The 17,346-nt window shown below is 52.9% G+C and overlaps 1 protein-coding gene across 1 annotated transcript in view; it reads left to right on the forward strand.

Annotated features, from left to right (window-relative positions):
* KLHL29 (kelch like family member 29) overlaps window positions 1-17,346 on the forward strand; it is a 267,976-nt gene that overhangs the window by 59,932 nt on the left and 190,698 nt on the right. Inside the window, exon 2 of the mRNA XM_016121718.2 lies at window positions 8,943-9,050. The gene's annotated coding sequence lies outside the window, so the exon portion shown is untranslated. The remainder of the gene's footprint in view (window positions 1-8,942; window positions 9,051-17,346) is intronic.

Raw genomic sequence — 17,346 nt, forward strand, 5'->3', positions numbered from 1 at the left:
AAGGCTGAGTTGTGATAACTTGTTTAACCTTTCTAGGGGACTTTCCTGAAATCTTCAGTTTTTGTTAAAGTGTAGAAAGACAAACGGGTGGAAGAAAGACTAGCAAGCCAGGGGTTAGGAAGCCAGCGTGGTTGTCCGAGCTCTCCTGCTCATCGGCTCTATGACCTTGAGCTTGTCACTCACCTTCTCTTGCCTTTGTTTCCGGCCCGTTTCTGGACATCGAGTCGTGCCAGGCTGCGGCTCAGCGATTTGGTGCATTCATATTGACTGCTCTGGGCTCTGGCCCAGCTCCTAGGCTGCCGGGTTCCTCTGCAGAAGGGTGGTGAGGCTGGGGAGCAGTGGTCCCACGCTTCTTCCCACAGAACGGGAAGCCATGGCTCAATCAGGCCACTTGCCTGCACACGCTGGTGGAGATCAGGAAAACTGAATTAGCTTCAAATTCTATTTTCAGTTCCTAGGCTGTTTCTATATTGGCCAAGAAAAACAGAAAACGTACAGAAATTCCTGGGAATGACTGCTTTCAGCCTGGATATGGGGAAACATGCCTGTCTGTGGTTTATTTTTAAATAGATAACTCATCATATCTGGGTAAAAAGTACTGTAATCTCCGAAGGCTTTTCTTTCACAATTTTTTTTCCCCCTCTGAGAGTATGGAAACAGCCTCAGATCTATTCAAATAAAATAGCTTTTTATTGGGTGAGGAAGCAAGGCCTTCCAGACCCACTTGGGGGCGGGAAGGGGTTTTCGACCACTGGCCCTATCGGCTGGGGTTTAGAGGAGAGCTGGAATGAGGAAACGGGAGTCATGACCACCGCCAGCATCCGCCCTCGGGCCCGGAGTCTGGTTTCCCAGTTGCTGGGGAAGAAGATGGAAGAGGAGAGCCGAAACCGTTCTCTTGGAAGGAACGGGGGAGGGAGCCCAAGCGAGCAGGGAGGGGCAGCCGACCAGCGCCAGATCGCCCGACCCCGACGACGACTCCGGTGCACGCGGCCAGCCCACTGGTCGAACCAAGGAGGAGCCTCCCCACTCGTTCGCGCCCTCGAGCTCACTTTCGTGGGGGTGGTGGCAGAGAAGGCGCCGTGGGTGTGGTCACCAGTCCCCCCTGTGGCACCGGAGGTGTTTGGGGAGCATCAGTTGGCAGGCCTGGCACATGTTGTATGTGCCCTGGGCTGTGCCGAGTGCCTTTCTTACATTCAGACGTTTAACCCTCGGGACAGCACGGGCGTTTAGTGATATCGCGCCCACTGTATAGACAAGCAGGTTGGGGCAGGGGGTGAAGAGCCAGCAGCCACCAGTGCGGCCGCTCTGCCGTTCGGGGCAGAGCTGAGATTTAGACCCAGGCCTCGTGCACTGTACGTCCTCCATGCTCCTCACCCCTGCTCGGCCTGAGCCAGCCCCCGAGCCGGGTGTGTCAGGGACTGAGGTGGGTGCTGATGGAGTTCCGATTGTGACATGCAGGCCGGTGCAGGTCAGGACTCGTATGGGAGGAGGGGATCCCAGATCATCTCCTTGAGGGGACCACACACCCGTCGAGCCTAAAAACCCACCTCTTTTTACTGTGCGAAGTTCCTTTTTCCCCGTCGCTTCTCTCCAGTGCTGTGAAGAAGCCAAGGCCCAAAGGTGCAGGGGATGCTGAGGGACCCTGAACACTAGCAGCCAAGGTGCCAACCAGACCGGGCTCATTCCAGCCCTTGCCATGAGCAGATACCGGATCCGGTGAACTCGTTGGGGGGCCGCCTCTCCCGTCCTCACGGCTGTCCCCAGCTTCCGTCCTGTGCGGCCGTGTAGTGTGCACACCCAGAAAGAGGGCTCGGGGTGTTTTTGGATGTGGATGTCTACTTCAGTGCTCGGGGTGCAAGCCAAAGACTCCCATGAAGAACTGAAAGTCCGTCGCCCTGAGCCCCAGGGTCAGTCTCCAGGAAAGGGATGGGGTAGGTAGAAGGGAAGAGGGAGGTCCTATTCTATTGGGGCTCGGTTCGTGGGGTCCAGATTCGAGGCTGGCTCTCGCCTGAGTGTGACTTCTCTGCGGTCGACGCTAAGCTGGGGGCTGCCCGTGGTGCCGAGACGGGCGCCCCTGGACAGCGGCTGGGGGGCCACCTCGTCTGGCGCCTGCTACTTCCTCTTCCCGCCGCTCGGACCCCTCCCCTTGCCTGCTGTGTACTGCTCCCCAGTCTCCAGTCCGGTCTCGCTGACACCTTCTAGCCTCACCCCACGCACGAGTGGCGGGGAGAAGCAAGGCGGGAGACTTGGCCGCATTTGAGTCGGAGTTTGAAGCAGGCAGTGTCTCTGTGGCCGACGTGATGGCGGTGCGTCGCCTCCACTGGGGCCCCACTGCACGTGGCCGCCTGGAAGGTTCTGGAGAGGAGGAGGCTGCGTTTCTGCCAGCACCAGGAAGGAGCGGGGAAGCCTGCACCCACCTCGACCCAGCTCGGCGGCATCGGCAGCTGGCCTCCCTGTCGGTAAATCAGGGATGTCAGCGCCCACCCTGCCTCTCCCAGGGTCCGCGCGGCAGTCTAATGAGGGGGAGAAGATGCAGACGCACTCCACAGAGCCCACAGCACGGACAAACGGGGAGCGTCATCATGAAAAGCTTAAATTTATGGGTTTGAAGGAGAAGCGACATCTGGGGAGGAATTATTGCAATTTAAAGGGAGGATGCAGGCCTGTTTACAAGAGCAAAATCTGGAAGCGATGTCTGATTCTTCTTTTTTTTTTTTTTTTTTTTTTAACCTGGTTTGTATTCCAGTCATGAAACTGTGGTGTGAACTTCCAGATGTTCGAGGCAAAACTGTTGAAAGTGAGTTGTCTCGTAGGCAGTTTCCACCCTTCCTGAGAGCTTTACTGAGCAGCTACTACACGCCCGTGGCCGTGCCCTCCGCCGGCACCTCACATGCCCGCGTGGGCCCGTCGGGCCGGGCCGGGAGGGCCGCCAGCACCCTCGCTTCTCTCCTCATCTCCTAGTCTTCAGAGCACGCAAGGGCCGCGCCAGGTCTGGTTCCGGCGACGAGTAAATCTGCGTTAACTGGGGCACGTGGGCTGTCTCTGAGGGGCGGGCTGAGTCGGGCGCGTCTGAGTTCATTGAAAAGTTGATCCGCACCTTTTTTCCCTGGAATGTTTTACTCTGGGTTTCTGGAGGAGTCTCGTCATGGCATAACTTCGGTTCCGGTCAGGCTGCGAGCACCTCATTTTCCTCGTCTGCCCATTCTCTTTGCCCAAGCCAGATGAGAAGGACCCAGAGATGGGCACCAAGGAGCCTCCTTGGGTGACGCCAGGGCCCGTATCTTGATGCTCTCCAGCGATTTGCCTCAAGAGTGTCTGTACCCCAGAGAATGCAGAAAAGCTTCTAGAGAGGCGTTTTCAGGAGGAGAGAAGGCCGGGGGGAGGAGGTCCAGGGAGCACAGTGGGTGGGTATCTGGTCACAGAAGCAGAGGAGAGATTAGCGTTTGGGGGACACAAAGCCCAGGCAGTGCAGGACACCGTGAAGTCTGGACCACCTGAGTCCTCGGGGGCCCAGGCCACGGAGGGGTGCGGGGCGGGGGGTGCTGTGACCCATTATGGGACTAAGCACAATCCCTTTGGCTACAGTGGGGCCACTCACTGTGGCACTGTGGCCGTGAGGAAGGGGAGAGGTGGGGAGGCCCAGCCCCAGGCTGCAGCACCGGAGGTTAGGGAGGTCACCTGAGCACCGTGTGCGACAGGAGCGTGAGGGCAGAGGAGGAATCGTGGTTTTAAAGGCCGGGAGGCGGCAGCGCTGTGCCCTGAGGTCCGGGTCCGGAAGGAGATGTGTGGAAAGTCGGGTATTACGGCATGCGGTCCCAGCGACCGGAGCGGGACGGAAACTGATTCCCGGAGTGGGGAAGGGCGCGAAACCCTTAGATGTTACGATGGCTTATGACCCTCCGAAGCGCCGCCCTACCCAACGAAATCGTACTCCTTAGAATTGAATTTCTTTCCCGAGACAGAATTTAAATGTAATTTCATTTTCCTCCTGGGGGTGGGTGATAATAAAAAATGGTCGAGAAATACTAGGTTAATAGTCATGGAGAATCGGAGGGCTGCCTTAGTGCTGACAGACATTTTGTGGTTAGATGTGGGGGTCCTCTCTGGGGCCTCTCAGTCGTGGAAGGGTCTGCACAGAATGAGGGGAGCCGGACCACTACAAGGCATCTTGCCACTTCAAGGATCCGGGTAATGGGGGGGTGGGAGAAGCAGCCAGTCTGACACAGGGTCGATCTGGGCTCACCGGGAACTGGTAGGAATGAGGACTTCTGCCAACACCTGTATTTCTGTTCAGCCTGGGGGTGAACGTAAGACAGCCCCTCAGCAATGGGGGCCCCAGGAACGAGGTGGCCAGGTCGTTTAGAGCAAGGCATGGGCTGGGAGGCACAAATCTAGAATTCCCGTTCTGGCTCCCTCCCCCATTATTTGCTGTCTAACTTTGGGCAATTCTTATTTTCCATAAGCCTCGGTTTCCTCACCTATAAAATGGGAATAATAATGGTGATCAACTCATAACTCGTTAGAAAAGGTAAATGAGAAAACATGAATGAGTTAGGCTTGGTAAACGTTGAGCATTACCTACATTTTGTCATTACACCTCAATTGGGAGTCGTGGCCTCTGCGTCCCTAACCCTGAGAATAAGTAATGGATCTCGTCAGTGGCCGACTCTGGCTCCTTAATGGAAGAAGGAATGTCCGCGTCGTGCTGGGCTCTCGCAAGGCACTCCATCTTCGCGTGTTCACGCTCCCCTCGTGAAAGCGGTGCTTTCCAGACCCCTCGGCCCATGAACTGTCACGAACCTGATGGATAGCCCTTCCGAGAGCGTTGATTTGGGGATTGGCAAGGTGCCTGCAGGCTTCGGTGAACCCACGGTTGATATTATTAATGGACGGCCTGTTTTTCTGTCTTCTTAGAAGAAAGGGAAAGTGAATGAGACTTCCTTTTGCAGGACACAGTCAGAGCAAACATCTACGCCGCGTGTCGGGGTGCTGTAGGGTTCTGGCCCGGGCTGGCAGGAGGGTGGGCGTGGGGGCTGGTGTCCTTGCCACTGTTTTCAGCCTCCAGTTCCTTTGCTTTTTTCTTCCGAGGAAGAAAGAATCCGCATTTCTTAGCTTGTTGAGCTACCCAGTGCTGGAGTCATAATTGGGTAGCTTGGTCAAGACCGAGGCAGGGCTGCTCCGTGATCCTGCCTCCAACAGGAGCCTCTGTAATTGGTTTCTCCTCTCTTATGGCAGTTTCTCTGAAAAAAAAAAAAAATCTTTTATAAGGAAGTTAAAAAAAAAATCTTTGGGTCCTTATTTATAATTCTCTTGGCCATCAATTTGGTTCATGTCAGGAGCCATCTTTATTTATAGACTCAGAGTTAGAATGGATCTCAAAAATTTCTTTGAGTTTCATCTTACACAACTCCTAGCATTTAGGCAGTTATTTAACCCAACGGGCCCATTCAAGGGTCTTGCTTTCCTATTGGCTTTTATGCCCTGTCAGACTCAATTAGCATCTCTTCAGTGCCTGGAGGAGGTAAAGGACATAAGACCCATTTCACAGGCATCGACTTATTACCCACTGTATTTCTGAAACTAAATTAAAGACACCCTAATCCTTTGGCTTTTCAATCTTATTGTCTTTAGGCCTGGAAGCTGTCCTTTGATGATGAAACTAGTGGAAGAGAAAGGGTCAGTTTGATCAGAGATGTCAAAAATCAAGTCCTAAGAAAGCATCTTACTCTCACCTGGAGGGTGGAAACCATATCTATCTCCTGGGTTCATTCCTGAGACTCATTTCCCCAGGCCACGATGTTCGAAAACTTAAGTCTTTACAGTGTTAACTCGGGAACAAAATCATGACTAGAAATCGGTTTCTAGTAACTTATTGTAAAATCACTTCAGATGCCATGCATCTCATTACAGTACCATGTAATGATGTAGCACCTACACCTTCCAAGAAGGAAGGATAATGAATGGAGTGTCTACTATACCACCACCATGTGATGAGTGGAGCAGAGATTCAAATAGTAAGACACTGTCTGTTCTCAGGGTGCCCAGGGTTCGACTGCAAGGAGTAGAGGTGGGGTAGAAGGAAGAAGTGCAAGAAGAGGAAATAAATAAAATCACTGAGACATTAACTGATGCCAGCGTGAGCTGAGAACACTTAGGAAACCCCTCGAGGGCAGAGATCCTGGCTGGGCTGGGCAAAGATGTGGTGGGGGAGGTGCTCCTTGCCCTGGGACTCTGCGTGGGTGGTGGCAATATGAGATCCTGAGGATGAGGATAAGCAACTTTGCCATATCACAAAAGTAAGGGGCCGTGTTGGAATTCGAATTCAGATCTGATTCCAAAGCCCTGCCCTTGACCTTCTCTGGGACTGTATCCATTAGAGTCTTGACAGGAAAAGACTCTAATGGATACATTGAATGAAAGTACTATTCACAAAGGTGTAGGCACAGTGTGAAGAGATCACAGCAGCATCATACCCTAGGGCTTATTGTGGATATGGGGCCATGACAGCCTCCAGGCCTATGGGGGCGAGGGGAGGGAGCTGTACACAGCCCTCCCATGCCACCCGGAGCCATGACCTTCAGCTGAGGGACACGGCCAGCCTTTGAAGGCACTGCGAAGAGGAAGGGAAGAGGGGACTAGGCATCTGACCCCATCCCTAATCTCTTGCTGGGGCCTGCACTGGCTAAACCTCACCGGAAGTTGCAGGGTGAGCCTCCCGAGGCACGGAACAGGGAGGCAAACACACCTGCAGGGGCAGACAGAGCGTTCCCACACCGCCTGTAACATCAAACGTGTCAGCTTGTGTTAGGATCTTTTCATAAGCGTGTTAAGGAAAAGTCCCAATAAACTTGGCTTTGCATGTGGTTTATTTTTGTTCAGAATCTTGCTTTAGTTATCTCCTTCAGAAGGGGCCTCTGGGGACCACGAAGGAGGAAGGATGAGGCCCTTGTCTTCGGAACAAGTTAGACAGCCCTGGTGGCTCGCTTCCCTCCACTTCCCCTCCAAGCTCCTGTCTGGCCTGTGCCATATTCGTTTGGCACAACCTGGAGTGTTGAGCCCTCTGGATTAAAGAGAAGGGAAGCATGTTAACTTGACGTTGGCCTCAGAGAGGTTTGTCTCAAGAGAATGGGAGCTTCCTCTGAAACCTGTGGCCAGGTTCTTTGGGCTTTTAATTAGCTGAGAGTGGCCTGTAGGGCCCACATGATCTCGATACGCACCTCCCTAGCCTGATCTCCTGCTAGCAACTCCGCTGCCCAGCCAGTGGCCTCTTGCTGATCCAGTTTGCACCAGCTCTTCCCTGTACCTGGAAAGCTCTCCCCCAGATCCCTGCATGCCCCCACTCCTTTATCGCCGTCACACGTGCTCAAATATCATCTTCTCACGAGGCTTACCCTGACCGCCCTCCTTAAACGGCACCATAGTCCCCCAGCACTCATCCTCTGCTTTATTTCTTCTCTACTGAGTAGCACTGACTACCTTCCATTGTGCTATACGATTTGTACTTACTTCTTGCGTTTTTTGTTTATTGTATGTTTCTGCCCATTTCTAAAAGATGAGCTGAGCTCCATGAGGGCAGAATTTTTTTTTTCTGTTTTGTTCACTCATATATTCCCAGTGCCTAGAACATAGCCCGACACATAGTAGGCACTCAATAAATATTGAATGAACAAACAAACAAGCGAATGAATGGATGAGATTCTCAAGGATCTACAAATAGTCTAACCACCGTCTCCCAGACCTTTCTCTCCACCAACTCATACCTGCCAAAGATCTTTCCCAGAAAGACATCGATCTTCTTCTTCCCACCAGTTACTGCCAATACTTTGTGGCCAAAAGGATAGATTTATCTGTGTGTTTCACATATACTTGGTAGAGGAAATGTACTCATGACTTTGGCTCTGTGTCAGAATTAAATGGTGACCTTGGCTTATTTTGCTTCCCCACAGAGGTTATTTCTTAATAGTAAAGGGAACATTCTATCCCTGGGAAAAATAACATTTTTGCCACCTTCAGCTTTAAAATGGCTATTTGATATGGCTGGCGTGTGTCCCTGTCAGTGGCAGCTGAAAAAGCTTAGTCTGAGAGGCTCTGAGAAAGACCCGGTGCGTTGTCAGAGAAAAGCTCGTCATATAGCGGAATTAGTTTACAATAACTTATTTACCTGTCCAAATCCTTCATATCACATTAAAGCTTTCCCCTGCTATCCGGGACTCTGGAGTGCTAAGAGGAAAAAGGAAAATCAATTGATAATGATATATTCAGTTTAGAAAAATATATTGATTCCCAGGTAATGACAGTCGTGCGTTTTTGCAGGGGAGGATGCCATTTCCTGTCGTGAAGATGGCTTTCACATAGATTACATTTGAAAAAGGAAACTAGGAATAGCCCTGCCTCTCTGTAACAGATAGCCTCTTTGTTCTAGGTATTAAATCTATATATTTTTAAAGAAAATTCTCTCCAAGGAACCTTTTTTTTTTGCTCCTCAAGGTCTTCTTGCCTATTGTCTAAAAAACCTAACTATTTGTTTTTGCAATTTTAGAGTTTGAGTCCTGTTTTCTTTTCAGTGTTAGATTAAAGACTTCAATTTCTTATTTTTTCCTATCTCTGGAGTTTCTTGGTTTGGATTAGATAGAAGGCAAAGCCGTATTCTCTCCCTCGTTAGTCTACCACGGGGAATAGGGCTTTGTGTGTTTGTGGGATGGGGGAGGGATCTCTAGCATCTGCCCCCTGGTACCCACTTGGCCTCCCTTATCTGGGAGTGCTGTGGCAGACTTCGGGAACGCCCTGTGTGAGATTGTCCACACTGGGAAATCCAAGAGAGGGACGAGCTTCTACTTAGGGTGGGGACCATCTAAGATACTGGAATCCCAAAGAGATGATTATTTTGCAAAAGATGATACCTTTTCCTCACCCCACCTCACCTTTGTCCTGCCTTTTTCTAGACTGTCTGGCCTCCTGGCGATGCTCACGCTGTGCTAAGTGTTGGTGGCCATCGAGGGTTTTGCATCCTGGGGACGAATCCCGAGTTTGCCAGAGACGGGCAGCACAAGGTAGGTCTCTGCTCAGCCCACCTGAGCTGACAGATAAGGAAGGTATCACACCTGGGCACAGCTCGCTGTCTTCCCTAGCACTGATGTTCTCAGGGAAGTGAGGAAATGGAGCTAGTCCTCTTGCCCTTTTGGTCGGTGACATTTTTACCATGGATGTGGGATTAACTGGCGCCCGGAGCCTGGCTAAGCCATCTGGGCCCAGTCCTCCTGGAATCAACCTACAAGCATTGCTGAAATTCTCCTTTACCTCGGGGTCCCCGGGAAGTGGGTCTGGGAGCATCCAGCAGCTAGGTGACTTCTAAGTTCATCGAAAACTGTAATTCTAATTTTGTAATTTAACTTTTCTCGCTTTTTAAAATAGTATTGTAAATGTCATTAAAATATTTGTTTATTATAAAAACATTTTAAAGATAGCACCTAAAATTATAGGAATTACTATAATCTCGAGAAATAACTATTGCAGTATTTCTTTCCAGACTTTTTTCCTATGCACATACGTAAAGCGTGCACATATACAAACACACACACTTGTACACGAACACACACACAAATGGGATCGCACTATATGTACTACTTGGTGATGTGTTATTTTGACTTCACAAAATGTCACAGGTACCATTTTTATATCAGTAAATACAAATCATAGCATTTTTAAAGGCTTCGTGTGTGTGTGGGTGCGCGCGCACTCGCGTGTGTGTATATATATATGTATGTGTATATATATATATATAGTAATTCCTATAATTTTAGGTAGTATCTTTAAAATATATATATATGTGTGTATATATATATATATATATATATATATATATATCATCTACATTATTTACCTAACTAGTGCCCTAATGATGGACATTTAGTGTGTTTTTATATTTCACTCTTACATATAATACCACGACAAACCTTTTTGTAAAGATATCTTTGCATAGTAGTTTGATTATTTCCATGGATTGAATTTATAAAGATCTGGCCTAAAATTTTGATTCAGGAGTCTCAAACCTAGATTAGGAAGACAAAGCAGCCAGGAGAGTTGGGGAGAACATGGCCCTCCTGGTGAGGGAAAATCCAATGAAAAGATTCTGCTTTAAGGATGCGTTAGGCCCACCCAGCAGGCCAGGAATATGCCTGCAGATGTCCCTGGGTAGCCCAGAGCTGGAGTTGCCAACACTCAGCCCATTTACCATTGCTCAAGGGGCAGGGGGCTGGGCCTAGAATGCAGGTTGAAGGGTGGGGGCCTGGGCGGTTGAGCATGAGCCGGCCCCGTCTAGCATGTGTTGATGGTACTTAGCCTTTAAAAGTCCATGGGCCAAAGCCACGTATGCATAACACACAAGGACTGGGCTGGGCGAGCCCAGGCCAGAGCTGCCCGGGACTGCTGCATTCTCGGCAGCACCACGTCCTGGCGCCCTGTGATCAGGAGCCTCGTGGCTTCGACCTGGCGCCCTGTAATCAGAGGCCTCGTGGCCTCGACCTGGGGCCAGCTTCAGCCTGAACTCCGGCTTCCTTCCACAGCAGGGCCTGTGGACGATTCCTGCCACGTCCAGATTCTCTGCTGGCCAGAGAGCTTTCTCTTAGGACTCAGAGACGGTCTTTGCACAGAGACCAGAAAATGCAGCTCTGGGCTCCTGGGTTGCCTGTGGCCATGATTGTCAGCAGGAAGCGGGCGGAGTCTCCAGGCTGGGCCTAGATCAGTTTCCGAAATGGAAGAAACGTCCACTGTGCACCCAGACCGCGGCCACCCAGCCGCCCAGTGGCGGTGGCCAGCGGGGGCAGATGGCTTCCCGACGGCGAGAGCTGGTGGGCTGTTGGCACATGCCTAACGGCACCACCGACCAGCCGCACGGCTGTCCTGGTTGGTTGTCCCAGGCGCTAGGGCATGGCTTGCTTCTGTGATTGTCAAGTTGGAGAAGGAGAGTTGAAAAACTAGACGGTCAAGCCCGGATTGGGTGACTGCGGCATTCCCAGCTCCTAGAGGGGACAGGGGCGGAGTGAATTGTCTGGGAACGCATTCGGGAGGTGATCTTCACCGAAGTCAGCTTGCCTAGAATGCGCCTTCCAGTGGCAGTGTGGGGTGCGGCAGGGAGTGAAGGAGATAGAATGGGGCTACGGGCTTGATCGTTCTCACTTTGGGGTCCTCCGTCCCCTGCTTCTGATACAGGGTGGCACGTGGCTCTCGTGCATCGCAGCCTTCTGGAAGCACGTATTTCAGGATGGGGAGGGATGGGGCATGCCTGGCGGGATATCCCCCTCGTGGGCTTTAAACCTCTGCGCCCGCCCGTCTGGTGTCCCCACTCGACCCCCGTCGGCTTCCCCCGCCACCTTGCCGGTACCTGGAGGACGGGAGCCCATCTGATTCCTCCCTGTATTGTCCCCTCCACCACTCCCACTCGGCACCTGCTGGGGCTCTCAGTAAAGACGTCACTGCACACCCAGCTGCCACTGTTCCTGGGAGCACCCCGCTACGTGGCCTGGCGCTGGGTTGCCTTTTTCCCTCACGTGCAGAACGCGTATCGATTCCCAAGAAGATAGGAAGGTTCCACAGGCCACTACGGACCCTGGCGCGCAGTGGAAGAATCTATCGCTTTCCTGTGGAAACTGGGCCAGGTTGCTGGGCTCCGTGTCCTGCTCCCAAACAGGGCCTGCTCATAGCAGAGCACGGAGGGCTGTTGTTCCCTGCTTGTCAGTGGTTTGATGAAAATCGCCCCTGTAACCGAGAGTGTGAGAGCCAGAACCAGCCAGCGGGAGTGAAATCTGATACCTGCACTGCAGCGTGTGACCCGGCGGGGGTGGGGCTGATGGGAGGTAGAGCTAGAGCGGGGACCTAGTTTGTGCGGAAAGGAAGGCTGAGCCCGGAATGGCATTAACAGACACCTAGGCTCTGGAGGTGAGGAAGGGCGCGCACCGGCCCTCATCTGTGCCGAGGAGTGAGCTGGGCACATCCCCGGTCTGCGACCCTGCTAAGGTCGTGGTGCTGCCCCACGCCCAGGCCCTTTGTCCCCCTGCACGTCCTGCATTTTGGGAGGACATTGCAAACGTCTCTAGAGCTACCAAGACTTGGAATCGTTCTGCTGGAGAGTGCCGGGCCCTGTGCCCGGGGCTGCCGCGCTCAGGGCCGCTGCACCCAGCAAAGCTGTCCCCGAGGCGCCACACTTTCTGTCCTTTACACGCTTTCTTTTTTTTACTTTATATATTTATTTTCTTCACGGTGACACTGGTTAACAAAATCCAATAAGTTCCAGCTGTACACTGTAACAGTAAGGCGTGTATATATATATATATATATTTACCCTGTGCGTTCACCTCCCGTAGTGAGATTCCTTCCTGTCGCCGCAAGTTTGAGCCCCTTGACTGTCCTTTGCTTTCTTTCGCGCGCTTGCTCCAGACGGCCTGGCTTCGTCCCTCCTCCCTCCTCTTCTTTCTTACCCTCCTGCGTTGGCCTCCATGGCGTCCACACCCCAAGGGCGGACCCGCGGGCGGACATTTCCACGTCACCTCCACCAACACATACACCCGGTCGTCCATTCGTCCTTTGTTATTGCTGCTTCTCCCAGCCCTGTCCTGAGAACCTCAGCAGCCACCTCCCTCCACGGGCCGTCTGGGCGCGAAGATGCATGAGGAGGCCCTGTAACCAGGCCAGCTAGCTCGGAGGAGCCTGAGCCACACCTCGGCCCTGCCCAGGCCTCATTCATGCATCCCTGGTCCACCCCGCCCCAGCCAGCCCCTGCCACTGTTCCCCACCTTTCCTGTTGTCCTCGGGCCTCCAGCTCGCCCCGTCCACGTCAGGATCGGCAGGTGGCCTCCCCTGTTGGTTCCACGGAGAGGCCGGACCGCTCTCCCCTGTGGCTTGGGTGGGCTGCGCCACTCCATCCTTCCGGCCACTCCGGCCCTCTTCCTCCTTCTGCCTGTAAATGCGGGTGGTTTTGCCGCAGGTTTTCCTCTGCTGTCCCTCTCCTTCCCCTGCGTCGGCAATCCCCGGCGCTTGACTCGGCGATGGCACTGCTGTCCTGCGGCCCCGGTCACCGGCCTGAGTCCCATCTCAGACGCAGCCCGGCTGAAACAAGGCCACCTCACAGGAAGATGCGGCTATTTCACAACACGAAATTCCTGGATAGTGTGTAGGCTACTTACTCGGTTCGATAGTCTGAAATCTACCCCCTGGATCAAGCTGGGTGCCTCGGCCACGTCACACTGCCAGCCCTGCTCGTCTCAGGCCACCCCGGCATGCTTTGCCATGGACCCTCCGGGCTGCCGGGAGGTCTTGTTTCCCTGCAGATTACATCGCCGTGCCCGCATTTAGGATTCTGTGCCCGTTAATGTTTATCCTGCCACTATGACCCCTTCGCTGGGACCCCTGGGAGAAGCGCATCTGATTTCGGCACAGACATACTCCTCTGCTGAGCCACTGTCGTAGTGTCTCATATTTAATCACGTTGCGAGGGCTCAGATCCTCGCTCGCTTCCGCCAAGTCTTTAAGCAGTGGCTCTCAACCCCGGCTGCATATTAAAATCGCCCAGGGAAATTTTTTTAAATCCTGATATCCGGGCTTCACACCAAATCAGTTAGATCAAAACCTCCCGGAATGGGACCTAGGCGCTGGTATTTTTTGTGAAGCTCCCCAGGTGATTCTAATAGGAAGCCAAGGTCAGAGGCCCTGCCACACCTGGAGGCCAAGCTGCGACCCGCCCGCAGCAAACGTATGGGGTTTCTACATGTGGTCCGATGGAGGCAGCGGCTCCAGGGCCATTTCCCGCTCCTCTCTCCTGCTTTCGACCTGCGTCGTCTTCCGTGCATTCTTTAACGTCGCTGGCAATCCTTTCTGGAACTCCAGGAGGTGAAGAGAACGGACAGCTTCCCGCTTTCCCTTGGCTGGGCCCTGGGCACAGCCCCTGCCGCTGTCAGGCCTCCTGAGAGAGAGGGTTGGAGACCCCCTTCCCCACCCGCGGTGCACAGCAGAGACCCTGCAACAGGAGATTGCAGCCGGTTCTGCTGAGAGCTCTCGTCGGCCCAGGAGAGAGGTTCAGTCGGTTCACAGCATCTGTGAGCTGAGACGGGACTGGGGTGAAGAGGGGGCGGCAGGGGTGGCATCACTCTTCCCAGGACAGCTACTGTGCCCCCCCCGTCTGCCCGCCTCGGTCTGTGAGACTCGGCTCCACGGAGATCATTGGTCAGAGGTGGGAGATGCCCAGGGGTAGACTCTTTCCCTATTTCTGGAAGCAAAGGATTCGGGAGGAGCATGCACATGGGGCAGTGCCCCTCGGCCAACGGGGCCGCAGTGGGGCACACGCTGCAGCTCGCTCTAGCCGCAGAACCTCGTTTGGCACCTGGGCTGCAAATAGCTTATCTGCAAACCTCAGAGTTTATTTTTGTGGCCAGGTTTGATTTTCCAAGGGATGTGTCTCCTTCCTTACCTCACACCTGTCCCGGTGGCCCGGGCCGTGGGAACAGTTGTGATTCTGTGCCCTGCAGGAGGGCACCTGGTCTGGGGAGCATGGGGGTGACACCCAGCCTGCATTCTGCAAGCTCTGCTGTGCACTGTCAGTGCTCAGAGAAAGGGCCGCCTCTTTCTAATATGCGCAAAAATGCTGAATAGGCTAGTAGTGGCTCCGCCAGAGTCCTGCTTAAGGAAAACATTGTGCCCACATTTGTCCAGTGACTGTGTGAGGATGAGCCCGAGTCTATGGGCTTCTGTCCCTTATTGATGCTCTCATATAGTCACAGGTCATGCAAAAGAACTTTCAAGGGTTTGTCTTCTAATCATAGTCTGTCTCTCTCTCTCTCTCTCTCTCTCTCTCTCTCTCTCTCTCTCTCTCTCTCTCTCTCTCTCTCTCTTTCTCTCTCTCTCTCTCTGTCTCTCTCTCGACGCTTGAGAGATAGTGTCAGCAGCACTGAGGCTAGAGGAGAAATATCTCCCACCACTCATTTCTTTATTTCTTCAGGCACTTATTGGCAGCCACGTTGTACACTGTGTTAAGTCAAGTCAGACCTAAGCCCTGTTCCCAAGCTTATAGTAGTCCAGCGGGGAGACCGGCAAGTAAACACATTCTTGGAATAAGATGTGATAAATACAACAACAGGAATTTGTACCAAGTGCTATGGAGAACAACTCATTCACTCAACAAATATTTCTTGAGCAGCTACTATGTGCTAAACATCATTCTAGGATACAACAGTGGTGATATGAGACAAAATCCCTGACCCGGAGCTCACGTTGGAGAGGACGAGAGTGCCTGGTGACCAACTTAGTTTTGTCAGGACCACGGGCTTTCAAGAAGAGGTGACTGTAAGCTGGAAATTGAAGTGTGTGTGTGTGTGTGTGTGCACACACAGGGAATGTTCCAGGCAACAGGAACACTTGTGCACAGGCCCGGAGATATAAAAACGACAAGAGGACTCAGAGACTTGTTGGCAGCCTCATGCTCTGGGCAGCCACTGACCCACCCATCATTTGTTAGACTGTACGAGGCCAAGGTTATAGGGCTGACTTCACCTCCTCCATGACCTAGAGTTTTAGTCTGCAAAGTCGTTTCACATATTCCTTGTACTTGGCCCTGAGATGTACCCCAGAGGGTAGACAAAGAGGCATTATTGTTGCCATTCATATACCAAGCAGTGAGCTGAGGCCCGGAGAGGGCCAGTATCTTGCCCAAAGTCACATAGCCAACCAACGCGGAGTGGGACCTAGAGTCCTTGTCTTCTCGTTCCTCTTCCAGAGGCCCCTCTTGCCCCCATGTCAACTGCCATTCCGTGTCTTGAAGCCTAAAGAGCTCTGAACAATTATATGCCTGCTTGTCTTCCACAAACATTAGCTGAGCACCTACTCTGTGTCAAGCCCAGCCCTGAGCGACCCTCCTCTGGGCCTCATTGGCATCCAACCAAGAAGAAAACTGAAATAGTCATGACTGGGTTGTCCTTCCTTCTGCCCACTGTGACCCACGAGGCCTAAAGACTACAGGTGAGCCGGACTCAGGCTGTCGCCCACCTGTACCAAGCCGAACAGGAAACAGAATGGCCAATGCGGGCTGCACGCCCTCCACTCATTCACTGAGTTCTCGCATCCAGGCCACTGGGAGGTGGGTTAATTACCGCCGCCAATACAGGTTTTTGCTCTTCCCTTAAGTGAGCTGGATGGTGAGACAGGATGGGGGCGACTTACGCCTCGTTCGCAGAGCCGTTCACAGAGCCGTTCACAGAGCCAGAGCTTGCCTGTGCGACAGAGTCGCAGCTTAGCAACCCTCACGGGCCCTTCTTTTGATTTGTAGCAACTCGTTGAGATAAAAGCATCTGGTTCGGAAGGTAGCAACAACAACAACAACAACAAAAAAATCATTAAAAGCATATTTCTGCTTTTACAAAGTAACCTAGTAACGGCACAGGAGGTAACAATTAACCCGGCCCCCCTTCCCTGGGTACATAGGCTGGAGCTGAAAGTGGGAAATGAAAGTCAGGCCGCGGAGAGCGTCTGTCTATCCAGGGTCCCTCCTCAGATCTGCGCTCACGGACGCACACGAGGCAGCCCCTGCCAGCCCCCCCATTAGCGCACGGAGGCATCCTGCCTCTCCATCCCAGAATAAACAGTGCGATTATTTATTTAGTACCAGTTCAAGTCTTTCTCAAAGGCGCACAAAGAGGCCTGTCTGCCATCTTGCACAGGTGCATGCTGAGCTGTGCTGCAGACTTTGAGAACTGGATAAAGCAAATCTGACCTGGCACCAGCCTCCCATAACTGCCCCCCGCACATGCACACACACGCACACATACACGCGCACGTACGCACACACACGCACACACACACACACACTCGGCCTCTGCTCCCATCTGGACAGACCCCCGTGCTCTTGACTGGGTGCATCGCACTTCTGGACACTTGTCCTGCTGAGCCTCAGTCTCCTGGAAGGGTCTCTCTCATCCCTACCCATCTCCTGGCTAAGTGCTCCCAGCCACTCACCCATGGGAGTTTTCGGATATACTGGCACTGGTACTCTCCCCAGTACCCATTTGGCTCTTCTGGGTCAAGTGCAGCTTTTACTGCCCAGTGTGCCCAAGGCTCATCCCCTGACCCCTGGGAGCTGTCTTAGGGCGGGAAAGCCCTCTGCAGTGCCGAGCACATACTAAACGCTGAAAAGGAACTGGTCATAGGGAACGTCAGCTCACACGGCCTCCAGCTGTGTCCTGTGTGGCTGGGCCCCTCAGCCTGTCCTCTTCTCTTCTATCACCGAACCCTCTCCCGGCTCCCGGCTGACTTCTCGTCCGCCTGGGGAGACAGCTGGGACTGTGTACAGTCACTGGATTCCCTGCC

Source organism: Rousettus aegyptiacus, unplaced genomic scaffold (genome assembly GCF_014176215.1).
Source record: "Rousettus aegyptiacus isolate mRouAeg1 unplaced genomic scaffold, mRouAeg1.p scaffold_m13_p_7, whole genome shotgun sequence".
Classification (NCBI taxonomy): Eukaryota; Metazoa; Chordata; class Mammalia; order Chiroptera; family Pteropodidae; genus Rousettus; species Rousettus aegyptiacus.